At 47.9% G+C, this 17835-nt stretch overlaps 1 protein-coding gene across 1 annotated transcript in view; it reads right to left on the minus strand.

Annotated features, from left to right (window-relative positions):
* Positions 1–17835, minus strand: part of IQSEC2 (IQ motif and Sec7 domain 2) — an 84175-nt gene that overhangs the window by 48822 nt on the left and 17518 nt on the right. The window contains exon 2 of the mRNA XM_015559038.1: positions 9066–9095. The gene's annotated coding sequence lies outside the window, so the exon portion shown is untranslated. The remainder of the gene's footprint in view (positions 1–9065; positions 9096–17835) is intronic.

The following is a 17835-nucleotide window of genomic DNA, read 5'->3' on the forward strand; positions in this document are numbered from 1 at the left end:
ACTCTGTTATTACTCATCATTGTGACCAACTGCGTTTAATTTAGCACATTACTGCCTGGCACATCATCCTTAAGTGAATGATTGAATAAAGGGATGGATGAATGGATGGATGACTTCTCACAAGTGACTTTACCTCTCTAGTTTTCTTTCGTTCCCTATTCATAAAGCGGATGTGATCGCCACAACTTAGTAGGGCGGCCAGGAAGATTAAAGATAATATGTGTTGAGTGCTAACAGGGCCTGACACATAGTAGACATTTCTGGAATCCAAACAATTGTTAATATTTGGAATAGTGAAAAAAGGGAGGGAAGGAGACTCTGCCTGGAGCTGGGCATGATTTCACCCACTCGTGTTTACCATTTACTTGTGAAAGATGGTTTTAAAAACAATAAGAAAAGTATCATTTTTTAATGTTCACTGTGTTTTCTTAGTTCATTTGTTTTGATCATTATTATTATTATTATTATTATTCATTTCAGAGAGGAAGGGAGAGAGAGAGATATATATAGAAACATCAATGATGAGAATCATTGATCTGCTACCTCCTGCACACCCCACACTGGGGATTGAGTCCACAACCCGGGCATGTGCTCTGACCAGGAATCGAACTGTGACCTCCTTGTTCATAGGTTGACACTCAACCACTGAGCGACACCAACCGGGCGAACAGTATCATTTTTACTAGAAATGACAGCATCTGCTATGTGACAGACCAGAAACAGGAGGCTCCCAAGGAGGGGGTGCGCAGCCTCTATCCTCAGCCAGAGAATTTGAGGCCAGGGCCGAGGTCAGAGCTGCAGGCATTGCCCCAGCGTCTGGAGACCAGTCATTACAGGCACCGCTGGTTCCAAACTCTTTACTCATAGGTGAAAACTTGTCTAAGGGCTCATTAATTCCCTCTGTAATTAATGCAAAAACTGCAGGGTTTGTATTCATGGAAAACTAAACTCAAGCATCAAGCTGATAATATTGATAATGTGCGCTTGTAATTATATACTGCAGGTAACTATAAATTCAGTCCCTGCACTAATAAAATATAAAAATTCCTGAAGCAACCAAGAACTTGGTAGCAGCTGTACCATGGGTAACATTATGCCCATCATTCTGAGGCTATGAAAATCACCACATACTGGGAGCCGCGGTAATAAGGGGAAATTTTTTGGTGAAACAGGGTGTTCTGATGCAAAAGCATGCTATGTGAAAGCGTAGTGAGCACAGATCTATTTGCATTACAGTAGGAACCCAAACCCTGATGAATGAGCAATCTTATATTGTGGGTGGGTCCCTGAGCTGACTGCTACCCAGGCTCCAATCTTACTGTGGACACATAAAAGCTGTGGTCACTGTAGAAGACCAGGTATCGAGCATTTGATCTCTCAACCCTTACCCACTTCAAAGAGAACTGACTCCCACCTACAGCTCCTTGCCACCTCGTGTGACCATAGGCTAGACATGCTGTGGTCACATGGGGGTGGACCCTGAAGCTGGAAGGTTGTGTGTGAAAGCAGAGGAAGCGAGGCCAGAGAGAGGAGTCAGTGACAAAGAGATGACAGGGACTAGACAAGCCATGAGAGGTGAGAGCCAAGACATAGGCCCCAGAAATGGAGAGAGAGAGAGAGAGAGAGAGAGAGAGAGAGAGAGAGAGGATAGAAGGGAGAGTGAGAGACACAGACAGAAAGAGAGCACGCAATCTTGGTCCTTGACTTCTTGGACCTACTTCCAGCTGGCGTGTGGCCTGGCTATACTTCATATACTGTTCTTAGATTCTGTGAGATGTAGCCTTGCAAGAGGTCCCTCTACCCTTTATTCTTGACTGAGTCTGAGTGGGTTTCTGTTCCCTGCAACAGAATGTACCCAGGTTAAGAGAAGGGAAAATTGGGCATATAAGTGCAGGGCTTGCACGGGCAAAAACGCATAAAAAACACTTATGGCCAGGTCAGCGTGGCTCAGTGGTAGAGCATCGACCTATGAACCAGGAGGTCACAGTTCGATTCCCGGTTAGGGCACAGGTCCAGGTTGTGGGCTCTGTCCTCAGTGTGGGGCGTGCAGGAGGCAGCCGATCAATGACTCACTCCCTGTCATCATTGATGTTTCTATCTCTCTTCCTCTCAGAAATCAATAAAAATATATGTTAAAAAAGAACACTTATGTAGGGTGGGGTGAATGCAATGATAAGGCAGTTGTGTTTGTTCACCCTAATGCTCTCTCATTTCCTGACACTTTCTACCATAGACAAACGCTGAAGCCACACACACGCACACACTGACATCCAGTGGCACGCAGAAACAAAGGCAGCGACAACCAGATATGCTCCTATGTGGACACCCGCACATGCATGGCTGTGCTAGCATGCAGCACTGCCGCTGCACTCTTCACATCACATGGACAGGGCCGGCCGGCCAGCAGGGAGCACCCACGCACATGAACGCAGTGGCATGGAGCACCCACATGCATGAACGCAGGGGTAGGGAGCACCCACATGCATGAACGCAGGGGCAGGGAGCACCCACATGTATGAATGCAGGGGCAGTGAGAACCCACATGTATGAACACAGGAGCGGGGAGCACCCACATGCATGAATGCAGGGGCAGTGAGAACCCACATGTATGAACACAGGAGCGGGGAGCACCCACATGCATGAATGCAGGGGCAGTGAGAACCCACATGTATGAACACAGGAGCGGGGAGCACCCACATGCATGAACGCAGGGGCAGGGAGCACCCACATGCATGAACGCAGTGGTGCTGCCCAAAAGGCTGGGGCCAGGAGTGGAGGTTTGACTGGGTGCTGCGCAGCCTCCCTCCCCAACTACCAAGTGACTCATCCCCAGGGCTGCTAATTAAAGCCAGGACAGAGGGGACAGAAGTGAGGGGAGGGGAAGAGAGAGGTTTATTTTAGTGCCAGCCAGGCACGCAGCCAGTTTAGGGGTCACCCACTTCCTGGAGCTGGGCCAGGCGGGGGCACAGGAATGCAGACAGGAATGGGGGGTGGGGGGGAGGACCCTCTTATCCGTTCTTGTTTCTTGTGAGCTTCCTGGAAAGGTGCCTTCTTTGGGAAAATTTCCCAACTTCCCCCACCTCCCTCCTCTTCTGTCCCACTGTCAGATTCCAACTCTGCCCCCTCCAGACTCCCATCCTTACCACGGGTTCTCCTGGGCACCACACTCCCATTGGGGCTTGCCAGAGCCGGCTCATCTGTGTCTGCACCCCACTTCCGTAACCCTCTCTCTCTCGCCCCAAGGATCCCACAACACAGGCCTGGTACATAGGGGATGCTCTGGGGTGCTTCTGGAACATGACTGGGTTAACCTGCTATAGCACAGTGTGGTTGCTGCAACTCTGATGGTCTGAGTTCCTATTCTAGTTCTAGCATGGGGAGAATCATTTTAGTTCTCTAAGCCTCGGTTTCCTCATCTGTAAAATGACACGAATATGTGCCCTATAGGATTGTTGTGAGGATTCAATGAGAGAATAGATGAAATACCCAGCATGGTGCCCAGCACAGCTTTAGCGATCACCGAGATGTTGCTAACACCCACCTCAGGCCCAGGGGGAGGCCGAACGGGGCGGGAGGGGAGGGTGGTGGCAGCACTTACAGAGCCAAATTCCCGGCCTGGCTCCATCACACAGCACCCAGAGAATCGCAGACAAGTCACAAGCTCTCAGGGCACTGTCTCTCATGTAAAATGGGATCTGCCATATGACACCATCAATCTACTGTAAAGGCTTTAGCCTGTCAAGTGTCCTGTGTGGAGCCCAGCTCCTAGAAGCGGCTTGATGAGCTGCGGCAGTGATTGCTAGGCATGGCAGCAGGAGCTCAACCCGAAGAAGCCCAGGAGGGAGGAGGCAGGCGGGGAGGGCTTCCCAGAATGGGCAGGACTGGAGTTGGGCCCCAGATCACATTGGGCGGGCGGGGCAGTAAGTGACAAGTGAGAGAAACGGCGATTCTGTGGGAATGTTTAAACAGTGGTTGTAAGAACAGACCTCGGTGGGCGGGCGGGGCAGTAAGTGACAAGATTCCAGGCAAAGGAAGCGGTGGGAAGAGACAGCTGGACAGGGCGGGCACCCAGGCAGCAGCGAACAGCAGACAGCATGAGAGGGAAGAGGCAGTGCAGCTCTGGGCACTGGCGGTGTCTTGCACTTGTGAATGCAGGAACCACGGAAAGTCCTCTATGAGGTCTCAGCCACCCCAGATTACCAGGAGGTCAAAACAAGGAAGAATTTTAGAGATAATCTAATCCAAAGTCCCGCTGGACAGATGGGGGCACTGAGGCCCAGAGTGGGAGGACTCCTCTGGGAGCAGAGCCAGCAATGGCTGCTCCTCCCACCTCTCCTCCCCGAGGTTGCAGCGGCTCCTGTTGCCATGGGGACATCCCAGCTCCAAGGGTGTCAGCAGCTCCCCTCCCCCTCCCTCCTTCCTTAGCAACAGGCCACCTCCTCCAGCTCTCCATCTTGCGTGCCTAGCAACCCCAGCCTGGTCCCTGAGCCCCCATCACTCCCCAATTCCAGTCTGACCCTAAGTGCAGAGGCAGTGCCTCCAGGCCTGGGGTTCCTCCTGCCCCTCTGTTTTCAAGTTCTACACTTCACCTTTTTCCTTATTCAGCACTGACAGTGGACTAGGTTAGGAAAAGGCAGAGGGCACTCCAATGTGTTAGCCACTGTTTGGTGCTGAGCATCGCTTTACTGTAAGTTCCCTCACCAACCCAAGGAAGTCAGAATCATTATCCTCATTTCACCGATGAGGAAACAAATAAGGACCAGAGAAGTTGAGTGGCTTCACAAAGAACACACAGCAAGGAAGCAGGCTCTGCTGAGAGCTAGCTTCGGGAACTTGAGCCATCGCCAGTCCCTCTCTGGACCTTGGCTTAAGGTGCCTGGAGGTCTGACAACTTCTCACTGATCTGCAGGAAGTCCAGGCACCTTCTACCCACAGCCCTCCCGAGATACCAGCTGTTCAGCTCTAATTAGATAGACTCCACACTTCCTCTGGCACTCGGTGCTTGGAAGCCCTCAGGCCTGGGCCTTGCCACAGGGTGTGTGTGTGGGGGGGGGGGGTGTTTTCAATCCACAGATGCTGCTCATTCCTTGCTGTTCTACTTTCAACAAAGCCGCGGCCTAATCCCTCTCCTTGGTGTTCCTGCTACCCTCCTAACCTTTCCCCTTCACACGCACACACTGCTCATTAGAGGAGTGCACTGGGGCTCTAAGGGATGAACAGAGTAGTCCAAAGTCACGTATCTAGCCCTGGCGCACTTGCTCAGTGGTTACAGCATCAGCCTGCAGACCCCGAAGGGTCACAGTTCGATTCCTGGTCAAGGGCACATACCTTGGTTGTGGGCTGATCCCCAATAGGGGGCGTGCAGGAGGCGGCCGGTCCATGATTCTTGTCAATGAAAATATGTTTCTATCTCTCTCTCCTTCTATGAAATCAAATCAATCAATCAATCAATAGAAGTCTACATTGCCCAATCAATCAATCAACAGAGTTCCCCATTGCCCAATCAATCAAAATAGCCTCGGGTGCAGAATAAAAAAACAAAAAAAGAAGTCACATATTTATAAAGTGACCTGACCAAAAATGGAGCCCTTTGCTTCCCTTGCTTTGCTGGGGAGCCCAGCCTCTTATCCAAACTTCCCCGGCTCCTCACTGGTGACAGAAGGCGTCTGTGACCCAGTCCTGACCAGCGTTCTGATCTTGAACATTTGAGCCTTTCCTGCCCAGATCTGTTTTAGTCCAACTGACTGCCACCTTCTGTAAGTCCACCCTCACTTCCTGGGCATGCTGGTTCCAGTGCCAGCAATGCCCTCCATATGCAGAGTCTGTGTGTCTGTCCTCCACAGCCCAGCTTAGAAGCCACCTTCTCTCGGAAGCCATCCCTGGCCCATAACTGAAGTGAGCTCAAGAATTTACATGCAGGTCCAGCCAGTGTGGCTCAGTGGTTGAGTGTCAACTTATGAACCAGGAGGTCTCGGTTCAATTCCAGGTCAGGGCACATGCCCGGGTTGTGGGCTCCATCCCCAGTGTGGGGTGTGCAGGAGGCAGCCGATCAATGATTCTCTCTCATCATTGCTGTTTCTATCTTTCTCTCTCTCCCCTTCTCTCTTCCTCTCTGAAATCAATAAACACATATTTTTAAAAAATCGACATGCAGCCCTGACCAGTTTGGCTCAGTGGCTAGAGCGTCGGCCTGCAGACTGAAGAGTCCCAGGTTTGATTCCGGTCAAGGGCATCTTGGTTGCGGGCACATCCCCAGTAGGGGGTGTGCAGGAGGCAGCTGATCGATGTTTCTCTCTCATCGATGTTTCTAACTCTCTATCCCTCTCCCTTCCTCTCTGTAGAAAATCAATAAAATATATATTAAAAAAATTGACATGCAGGTACTGAGAGCATCCTCAGACAGCCCACCTAGCCCTGGCTCCCACTGCGTTTGCATCATCATGCCCCACAAATGCTATGTCTCAGGTCCCTTCGACAACCCAGGTTTGACCCTTGCTTCTCCAATTGCTGAGTCCTCAAGGGCCCTGTAGCTTCCTTGACTGTGGGCCCAAATGCAGACGCTGGCTTTGGAACCAGACAGCCCAGGGTGTGAGTCAGAGCGATGCCTTCCAGCCCCATTGCTCTTCTTTCCTTGGGCATCACCGACCCTCTCGGGAACCTCATCTGTAAACCAGGGATCCTAATCCATGTCTAATAGGGCTGTTGTGAGCATGAAATAAGAACATGTTCAGATTTCTTAGTATGCGAGGAGCAAATGATAACTGCTATTATTCCTAATATTAGGAGGAGGCTGAGGAGGATTACTATGATCTGCAAGGCTTCCCACAGCTCCCGCAGGGACGACGTGGGCCGGGCTCTGGGCTGTGTGCCAGGCAGACCTGGGTTTGAATCCAGGCTCAGCCAAATATTAGTGGCGTGGCTTTGGGCAAACCAGGCTGAGCCACAGTTGCCTCAACTGTAAAACAGTCATGATAAGGCCAGCCCAGGTTCCGCCTACAGTGTCACTGGGAGGATCAAACAAAAGAAAGTCGTTGACAACTTCAGTAAGCTGTAAAGGCCCAACTTATATCACCATATGACTTATGATTATGATAATTACTAAATACCCTGAGCTCCAGGTCCCGGGAACTCCCCTGCTGGGAAGAGCACAGAGGGAGAGACACTGTCAATCTGACCCTCAACAAGTAAGCAGGCACATCAACAGGAAGCCCAAACTGCCTTTCTCTAAGCCCACAGTGCGACAGTGGGACCCGGCTCCTTTTTGAGACCAGTGCCTTCTTAAATGCTAGGAGCGCCTGGCTGGTGTGGCTCAGTGGTTGAGCGTCGACCTATGAACCAGGAGGTCACGGTTCAATTCCCAGTCAGGGCACAGGCCCGGGTTGTGGGCTCGATCCCCAGTGTGGGGCATGCAGGAGGCAGCCAATCAATGATTCTCTCATCATAGATGTTTCTGTCTCTCTCTCCCTCTCCCTTCCTGTCTGAAATCAATAAAAATATGTTTTAAAAAAATAATAAATGCTCAGATAGGCCATGCCCATGCCATATCCTTCACTGCAGGCACTGCAGGGACTAAGTGTGTCTTTTTAAAAAAAATATATTTTACTGATTTTTTACAGAGAAGAAGGGAGAGGGATAGAGAGTTAGAAACATTGATGAGAGAGAAACATCGATCAGCTGCCTCCTGCACACTCCCTACTGGGGATGTGCCCGCAACCCAGGTACATGCCCTTGACCGGAATCGAACCTGGGACCTTTCAGTCCGCAGGCCGACGCTCTATCCACTGAGCCAAATCGGTCAGGGCTGAGTGTGTCTTGTCATATTCACTGGGCCTGACTGCGGACATCACATTCCCCTTGATTTCCTGATGGCCCAAGTATTGTCCCATTCCACAGCCCTGGCCTTGGCCTTGGGCATCAGTGTGCTCACTCCCCCCCTGCCCCCCGTTCTGCCTGGGATACTAAGTAACAGTGTGTTCTTCTGCACCTCTGTCTGTATGCTAGGCTCCTCTGCCCTCTCCCACATCCACTGCCTGGATGCCAGGCCTGGGCTGCTGCATATGGTTGGGCAAGCTGTGCCCTGCACAAAGGTTCACAGCCAAGAGGGCATGAGTGGAGGCTGAATCCAATCTGTGCTCTGCTCACTGAGCCAGAAACCCTGGTGATGGGCCGAAGTAGCCCCGTGGAAAGGGAACATTCCTCCAACTGATCCACTCAGTGGATTCTACTCTTCCCAAAGGTGTTATATATGCTGGTCACAGCCCTGACTGGGACCTGGCGTGCCCATCCCATGCCTCTGTCATCTGGGCCCATCTCATCTCAGAGGCCCACCCCATCACTCCCTACCTGAATGCTAAGACTAATGGGCCCTCCTCTGAAACCCCCATCATTCCCACTTAGCCCCTTCACTTAACACTTGTCTTCATGAAGCTTCTGATGGCTTAAGGCCTGGGAAATGCACAAATAGCCCTTGTCTCTAACCCAGTTTCCTCCCACCTACTGAAGTGGCAGATTTATCACACCTTGAAAACTTACTGAAGCTTGCAAACCTTTTTAGCAAGCACACACATACACACACACAATGTGCGCTTGTCACCATGATGTATATTTCTAATATGTCAAATGTGTCACATCAAAAGTCCATCCAAATGCTACTAATCCTAATGCTCAGGGCTGGAGTTGTTCAGGGTGGAGCATGAAAGCCAGACCAGGGAAGCCCCACATGTACTGTGCCCTCTTCTCCGGGGAGGAGAAGGTTGAGAAGGTCCCAGGGCCAGAGCTGAACTCTCTGCGGGTCAACTTTCCCATCTGGGCAGCTCCCATGAACCCCTTGGGGGTTCAGCCCAGTCCTGAATCAGCTAGGGTTAGAAAGACTGACGAACAGTTTCAACCCCCCTCCCCATACCTGCCAGCCCTCCACCCCTCCACGGCACCTCTAATACCAACAGGACAAAACCCTTGGAATTGGCCCCCACTTCTGTCCATGGATCCTGACATAACAAACCAAAGGCTCCCACCCCAGTCCCTGTCCCATCTCCCAATCACTATTAAAGAAAGGAGGTACTGACCTGACTGTTCTGGAATTCTCACCATCCGATCTGAAAGAGAAACAGAGAAAGAAAATGACAGTCAGCATATGCTTTCACCTCTTCTCCCTCTGCCCTATGCAGTGTCCTCGAAGGCTAACATGCATCATGAAAATGAGGAGTAAGGTATTTCAGGGAGAGCAAAGAACCGGTACAAAGGGTTTGAGATGGCAAAGGGCCTGACCAGTTGTTGGGACAGGGAGGAGGACAGTGTGGCTGAGGTGGAGTGAGTACGGGGAAGAGTGGTTGGAGGTGAGGTCAAAGAGATGCCAGAACCACCCGGCTGGCATGGCTCAGTGGTTTGATTCCTGGTCAGGGCACATGCCTGGGTTGTGGGCTCGATCCCCAGTAGGGGGCATGCAGGAGGCAGCCGATCAATGATTCTCTCTCATCATTGATGTTTCTATCTCTCTCTCCCTCTCCCTTCCTCTCTGAAATCAATAAAAACATTAAAAGAGAGAGAGAGAGAGATGCCAGGAACCAACCATGTGGGCCTGGTGGGTCATGGTGAGGAGTGAGGCCTTCCTCAGAGTGGCTGAGTGGCAGCCACAGCTGTGGGCAGGGGCAAAGTCCAAGCTTTGAACAACAGACTGAGCCTCAGATATCAGCTCTGCCATGTACCAGCCCTTCCCCTCTAGGAATCTGAGCCTCAGTCTCCCCACTTGTAACATGAGGCCAAGTCTCACAGGGCTGTTGGGATGATTAAGCCCTTTAGAACCCAGCAGACAAATGCCAGGTATTATTAACAACATAGAAAAGGCTTTGCCAATTGCTTGGTCCAACCTGCTTATTTTCCAGATGAAGAGAACAAGGCTGAGAGGGTGAGTCAGCTGCTGAGCTCCTTTCTACTACATTGGTCTGCCTTCTTCATTGTGAGGCCCCCTCAGAGGCAACGGAAGGGCGACAAAAGAGAATGGAGTGGGGACAGCTTTGAGGGAAATGAGGGGATGAGTGAAATCTGAACCACACCCTTCTGCTGCTCCTCCTCGCCTATGCGCAGGGAAAGGGAGTTAGGAAGGAACATAGTGCGTTGATGCGTTGGGGGTGGGGAAGGGCAGGAAGAAGGACCAGGGAACTTGGAAAAAGTGGGACAGTGTGGGAAGTGTTTTCTTCATCCCCTATTGTCTTCTTTCTCCTTCTTTACCTCCTCACCCAACCATGACATACTGCAGAGGGGACAGAGATGAACACATTGCAGGCTCTGTCCTTAGGTGAGAGAACCATGATGCAACCTTAAGTGAGGGGAGCGTCAGCTATGCTGAGTATAAAATGAGACAGAGCCCGACCAGCGTGGCTCCGTGGTTGAGCGTCGACCTATGAACCAGGAGGTCACGGTTTGATTCCAATCAAGGGCACATGACCGGGTTGTGGGCTGAATCCCCAGTTGGGGGCGTGCAGGAGGCAGTCGATCAGTGATTATCTCTCCCTTCCTCTCTGAAATCAATAAAAATATATATTAAAAAATAAATAACACGAGAGAGGGACCCCCAGGAAGTAGGTAGACCTCAGAAGAGAATATTTGTTGGGAGAGTGAATGGCACAACACCCAGCGAGGTGAGGTAGGTAAGCATCAGGGTGCCGGAGCTCAGAGAGTGGGTGAGTTCAGTATTTCATTCTGCTACTTACTAGCCACATATTCCTGGGAAGGCACTCCCTCTGTCCAGCCTCAGCTTTCTTACTTGTGAAATGGGGGTGGGATGATAAGACTCCCGCCCCTTATGGGTGGAGCTGTGAGGCTAGGCCTAGTGCAGTGCCAGGTACAGGGTGCACGACCATGGGTCAAACCTTTAGCTTTCACAGCTTCTTAAAGGGATGGAGGGCCAGGACCACAGAGCATCTTTTTACACTAAATCTTTTCATCTGACTCTGCAGCAACAAGATTGCTTCTGAGCCCTGGTCCAATTATTTGCATGTATCAGGTAAGCATCACTTCGGTGACTCCCCAACTACCAACAGAATGGAAGCCAAGCCCCTCAGTCTCTGTCCCTAACATTAAACCTCTGCTCCAGGCAGGCCAGTCTCCCCGCTATCCCACCCCAACACACTTATGCAGTCCACTGTAACTAGGTCCTGACCCTGGAATACAAACCCTCAAGGAGCTCACAGACTGGCCTCCTGCCCCAATCTATTGTAGAGCGATGTAGGTACTCATCTCCACTCTCATGGGAACAATCACTCAGCACCTACTACATACCAGGCAGGGTGTCTGTCTCTTCTTGTACACTATTTCCTTTGATCCTGCAAAATGGGAGTTACCCATCCAGTTTTAAGATGATGAAACTGAGACGAAGAGAAGTTGAAATGATTCACCCCACGTCGCACAAGTAAGGGGAGCTTGGTGTGAACCCCAAAGCTTGGGCTCTACCACCAGGCTCCACTGTACCAGTAGCTCAGGGCTGGGCAATTGCGTGCAGTTAAGGTGGCTTTCTTTATCCTGGTTCCCCAATGTCAAGACAGACCCTTCCTCTCCAGGGCCTTCTTCTGAGAGATGCTAGTCCTCAACATGGCTGCTAGGGGGAGCAAAAGATCTCCGTTCCAGCAGTGACGCAGAGTGAATTAGCCAGTTCTTTCTCCTCACTGTGGACTGATTTTTATTAGTTTGGGGGTATATAGTGTCATATGACCCTCAATGGGGGGTGCTTCCACACCAGGGGAACATCGATGTGAGAGAAACACATCGATTGGTTGCCTCCTGCACGAGCCCGACCAGGGTCCAGGCTGGGGAGGAGTCTGCAACCAAGGTACGTGCCCTTGACTGGAATGGAACCCGAGACCCTTCAGTCTGCAGGGTAATGCTCTATCCACTGAGCCAAACCGGCTAGGGCTGGGCTGCCATTCTTTTGGGGGGCAGCACAGACTCATAGAAAGAATACTGGGTTCTATTATGGCTCCTTCCCTAACTGGCAGCCTACGTAGACTTGGACAAGTCACCTGCTCTCTGGACCTTGGCTCCTCATCTACAAAACAATGGGGCTGTGTTAGTTGAGTTCTGAACAATTTTCAGGATCTAAAACATTCAGTTTCTTCAGAATCCCAAAGTTCTCTCTTTTATCAAACACGGTCAGCTGTGTACATAAAGCAAAGACCCAGGTAGCAGGCCTCCCTTTATCAATCCACATCAGGAGAAATGGATTTCTCCTACTAGTCCCACAGACTTCTCTAATGAAAGGCCACTTAGGACCCCAGCCTTCTCAAAGGCTCAGCTATGCGAATTCTCATCCTCAGAAGTGATGCTCACTAAACAGTAACATTGAAGCCTATTGAGTATAGTGACTGTATTATCTGAACCCAAAACTCAGGCATGTAACCTGACCAAGGATTTTGATATTGCTGCTTCCAGGTACAAGGGACAATCTGGAAGATGGAAGAATAAATGGCAAAATATAGAAAGTTCCTGAACCTTTTGGGAACTTATGGGGATGACAAGGGCAGAATGTAGGCCCTCAATATTCATTTTGGGGTTTCTGTCCTCACCTCCTGACTGGATTCCCTGTCTCTGGTTTGTGATCCTCTAAGTAATTTATCAGCAGCGCCTGGGAAAACTATAAGGCTCTCTAGAATTAGATAAATAAGGTTGTCCTCTGGGAACTAAACTATTTATTAAAAAAAATAAAATGCATCAGAAACAAGATATGCAAAGTTACCTGAAAGAAACAGACTGGCCTGGCCAGTGTGTCTTGGTGGTTGAGCGTCAACCTATGAATCAGGAGGTTACAGTTTCATTCCGTCAGGGCACATGCCTGGGTTGTAGGCTCGGTCCCCAGTGTGGGGCAGGAGGCGGCTGATCAATCACATCATCTCTCTCTCTCTCTCTCTCTCTCTCTCTCTCTCTCTCTCTCTCTTCCTCTCTGCAGTCAATAAAAACTTATTTTTTTTTTTTAAAAGAAACAGACTGGAGACTGGTCCTCAAGCCAAGATTTGAGTAACATGTCTAAAAAAAACATGAAAGGAGATTGGACACCAATGACAGTAGATTTTTTTAAAGGAGACTTGAAAGGCAACTGTGAACAGGGCTCCTCCCAGAAGCATCCCGAGGAGAAAGAAGTGGGTAGACTGACCCAGGAATCATGTAGGTCTCTCCAAAAGCTGAGATCCAGTCCTGGGGACAGCCAGGCTCCTCTTCCAAACATCACTTTATCTAACTGCAAGTCTCTTCAATGGACGACTCCCTTCTCTCAAGTGCAAACCAGTCAATAGGGTTCTTCTGCTTCTGTCATTCAGTAATTTTTCCATCAACATTACTGCTGGTCAAGCCCAGGTTCTCCAAAGCTCTAAATCTCACTCTGCCCTTCCATCTGCTTTTAAAAATATGTATTTTTATTGATTTCAGAGAGGAAGGGAGAGGGAGAGAGAGATAGAAACATCAATGATGAGAGAGAATCACTGACCGGCTGCCTCCTACATGCCCCACACGGGGGATCGCGCCCACAAATTGGGCACGTGCTCTGACAGGGAATCGAACTGTGACCTCCTGGTTCATAGGTCGATGTTCAACCACTAAGTCACACAGACGGGCTACCTTTTTTTTTTTTTTAAGCGCATTTGGTACTTGCTACTTGGAACACTCTTGGCCCTCTCTATGACTTTCAAAATTATTTTTAATTTAATTTAATTTTATTTCATTTTTTACTTTTTTATTTTTAATTTTTTATTACAAAGGGTAATTTTTAATTTTATTAAAGTGACATGTGAAGTAGCTTGATAAGTCAAATTGTAAAAGGATCTTAACAAAAATAATGGCATTTTTTCCAACTGTTTTAGTTATTTTTCTCAGAATTTGTGTTCATATTTCTAAAGCGGATGCTCATATTACTAATCTGTGTTCGAATTTTTTGTGTATGTCCTTTTAAATTTTTATTTTTACCCAAGTAATACATGTATATAGATTTCCCCATCACATTGTATTGCAAGGATTATAACAAAAAACACAAATTCCCCACTCTACCCGTCCTCTCCCAACTCCCACTCTCAGAGACAAACAGTTTTCAAGTCTTTTAACTGCTTTTTGGCTATTTACCTCATTTCTAAAGAACACACGCATACTTCAATTTCGTGATTTAGTTTTTAGTTTTATGTATTATGTATGGAATTCCTACTATTCAGGGAGAGGATACAGCTCTCTTACACACACTTCCACCTCCAGCCCCCAGTTTTCATGCAGGTGTACACATTCCCTTCTCTCATTCTACCACTGTAGTCACATCACAAAGTTTTGGTTAAATCAATATTAGTGGTTTCCATTATTATGACTGCCTTGATACTAATAGTGGATAAATCATATCATATACTGTAATTACATTTCCTTTGCCATGCAACTTTTTCTTTTCTCTAGTGTTGATTATTATTATTATTGCTTGCATAGTTTTCTTCATATATATGATCAATTGTCCCCAAACTATCACAAGTGCAATTCTCCTCTCAATATGTTTTGACATAGGTAATCCATCAGATTTTTTTCCCCCTTGGAGACATCGTTCCCACAACAATCCAGACTGGTTGCTCTCTAGGCCTGAACAAGGTTGCCCTAAGATCTTCTCCCTTCCCCACAGCCCTGAGGTTCTGTGTTGGATTTACTGTTTCCTAGATTCCTTGGCCTTTTTCCCCCTGAATTTGTGTCTGTATTTCACTGGAGCACTTTCTCTAGTACTTCCTGAGAGACGAGGCATGGGTCATAAAATCTTTTGATCTTCCATGTCTGAGAATGTCTTTATTACACCCTCACCTTTGATTGATATCAACTGAGTATAGACTTCTAAGTTGGAAGTAATGTCCCCTCAGAATTTTGAGAATGCTGCTCCATTGTCTCCTAGCTTCCAGTTTGCTGTTGAGAAGTCCAATGTTATTCTTTTTCTTGATCCTTTGTATATGACATGGTTTTTCTCTGGAAGCTTTTAGTATCTTCCATTTACCCCTGCTATTTCACAGGTGCATACCTTGGTATGGATCATTTTATCATTTATTTTGAGTGGGATTTTCATTCCTTTGGTTCTAGACATGTTCTTGTATTAGTCTTTGATCATTTCTTTCCTGCTGTTTCTTCCATTCTCTATTTCTGGAACTCCTATTGTTGGATGTTGACATTCCTCAATTGATCCTCCAATTTTCTTATCTTTTCTCTTCTGTTGTCCATCTCTGTCTTGTTATTCTGCTTCCTAGGTTATTTCTTCACCTTTTATTTTCTAGTCCTTCTGTTGAAATATTTATTTTGACTTTCACTATCTTTTATTTCCCAGATGTCTTCTCCTCCCTTCATTGCCTCTGTTCCTTCCAAGTTCTTCTGTTATGTTTGTTTGTTTGCTTGCTTTTTTGGTCATTATTGTAGGCTGATTATCTTCCTCAAATAGCCTGTACTAGCTGATCATCTGGCTACCTAAGGTTTGGGTGTTTTTTTTTTTTAAATTTGTTTTACTGAGGTTTAATTTACATGAAATGAAGTAAACCTATTTTAAGGTTCCTTGGCTGGTGATCCTTGGTAATAAGTTCCCATAACACTAACAAGCTGATGGGAATTTCTGTATGTAGATGGTGCTTGCCAGGTGATAGGCTTCACTACAGTGTTACTGAGCTGCAAACCTGTTCCTTTGTGGGAAGACTGCAAAATGTCTTCTTTTGGAGGCCTTTTTCTGGGGCCTGTCAGTTTCCCTAAAGAAGCCTCCTTCGTCCTTTTGTGTGGTCCTGACTTTGTTGTCCTGGAAGTGGAGAATGAAGTTGGGGTCCCACTGTTTTAGGATGCAGATCCCTTTGCTTGCAGCCCTGTTTCACCCCATCCTCCATTGTGCCTGGTGTCCCCAAGCCCAGAGCCTCTTAGCTTCAATTTCTTCAAAGAATCAACCTCTGGCTGCAGAATAGGGGGTGCATCCCTGACTGAATAGGGTTGGGGAAGGGCCAAGAGAGTCTCTTAACCAATTTTCAATATTCTCCCTGTTTTCAGTCCCACACTTCACCCTGCTTTTTGGTTCATAGCATCTCTGAATCCTGAGCATTTATTGGGCTTTCTGGATGGAATAGTTTATTTCTGATCAGCATTTCCAACCTTATGTGTTTCTACCTCTTTTATTCCTTTATTCATATTTCAGTAGGATCTGGGGAAGCAACAGAGAAATTTATTCAATTTGTTGTGTTTAACAGGAAGTTCACCTTCTTTTTAAAAAATATATTTTATTGATTTTTTACAGAGAGGAAGGGAGAGGGATAGAGAGTTAGAAACATCGATCAGCTGCCTCCTGCACACTCCCTACCGGGTATGTGCTCGCAACAAAGGTACATGCCCTTGACCAGAATCAAACCTGGGACCCCTGAGTCCGCAGGCCAACGCTCTATCCACTGAGCCAAACCGGTTAGGGCGGAAGTTCCCCTTCTTATTCCAGCCAACTGCTACTCTTCCTCCGGTGACTTGTTTGGACCTCCTCCAGGGAGCTTGTCTTAATGTCCCTAGGCTGGACGAGGAGCCCTTCCTCTGATCTCCCATGGGATCCTTTGCTTGACTCTATCACAGCTCTGATCAAACTGTTCTGAAAGTGTCCATTTCCATGCCTGACTCTCCCTGCAGACTCTTCTTGCTGGTCTGGAGCTGTGTCTTACGTCATGTCCATATCCCCAGTTCCCAGCATCTGGTCCACAGTGGTACAGAGCAAATATGAGGTGATGGGATGAATGAATAAATGAACGACTATAAGAATGAATCAGAACAGCCAGAGGGACTATCTAGAAAGAGAAATAAGCTGAATGCAATTGTTCCTATACAAGGCCAGTTTCCTAAAAGTTGTAAGTCCCTGAAAAGCTGTGCGTGCAAAGATGCCCACTGTAGCCTGATTTAAACTAGTAAAAAAAAATGGGTTCAGCTTCTACAGACTACATTCAGAGGATGGTTAAGTACATATGGTATATCCTTGCCATTAAAAATGTCATTAAAAACAATTACTTATGAAGAATATGCAGTGACAAAGAGAAATGCTCAAACAAAAAAAGCAAGAATCATTTTTTTTTTCTTGAATGCTGAATCATTTCAACTATATGAAAAGAACGCAGAGAACAAGGGAAATACACCAAATGTTCAGAGTGGCTGCCTTTGTGTGTTGTAATGACGGGTAATGGTTTTCTCCTCCAGTTTTCCAAGATTTTTAAAATTTTCTAATGGAAGAATACATTAAATTATAATTTTGAAAGGCTCTTTTAAAAAAGGAAGATAACTATCCTGAGAGTGCTATGAACAAAAATTACTGTGAAGGGGACCTAAGGGTACGTGTGCACATTTAGCAGTGCTTGCTGGGAAGGCTCCGTTCTTCACTGGCCAGAGACCCTGAACACCACCCCCATCCTCACTGCAAAGCAGGACCTAGCGCAGGAAGCTAAAAGGGGCTCATGGAGCCCAGCCTAGGACAAGTCACAATGTCAGAGGCTGTATTGGGAAACAGAGGCCCCTACACTGGACCCCACACTTTAGAGGCCCTCCGCCATGAGGTAAAGGGTCTGTGGGACAAAGGGAATATGTCCATCAGGATCTTTGGCCGTCTCTCTTCCAGACTGCACTCCAGGTACCCAGGACCCCAGAATTGCCTGTCTATAGTTCTTGAACTTACTTGTAGGAATTGTATGGTCTAACTACCCAGGTCCATATGCTAGGCCGAATGGGTGGCCAAGTGGAAGGAGAAATAGATGGGGCTTGGATGTGGCCTACGGTGTCCATATACATTTCAAAGTTCCACATGAAGCACAGGTGGAAAGAGAAGGGTGAAGGACCAAGGGCCTCAAC

This window comes from Myotis davidii, unplaced genomic scaffold (genome assembly GCF_000327345.1).
Source record: "Myotis davidii unplaced genomic scaffold, ASM32734v1 scaffold1094, whole genome shotgun sequence".
Taxonomy (NCBI): Eukaryota; Metazoa; Chordata; class Mammalia; order Chiroptera; family Vespertilionidae; genus Myotis; species Myotis davidii.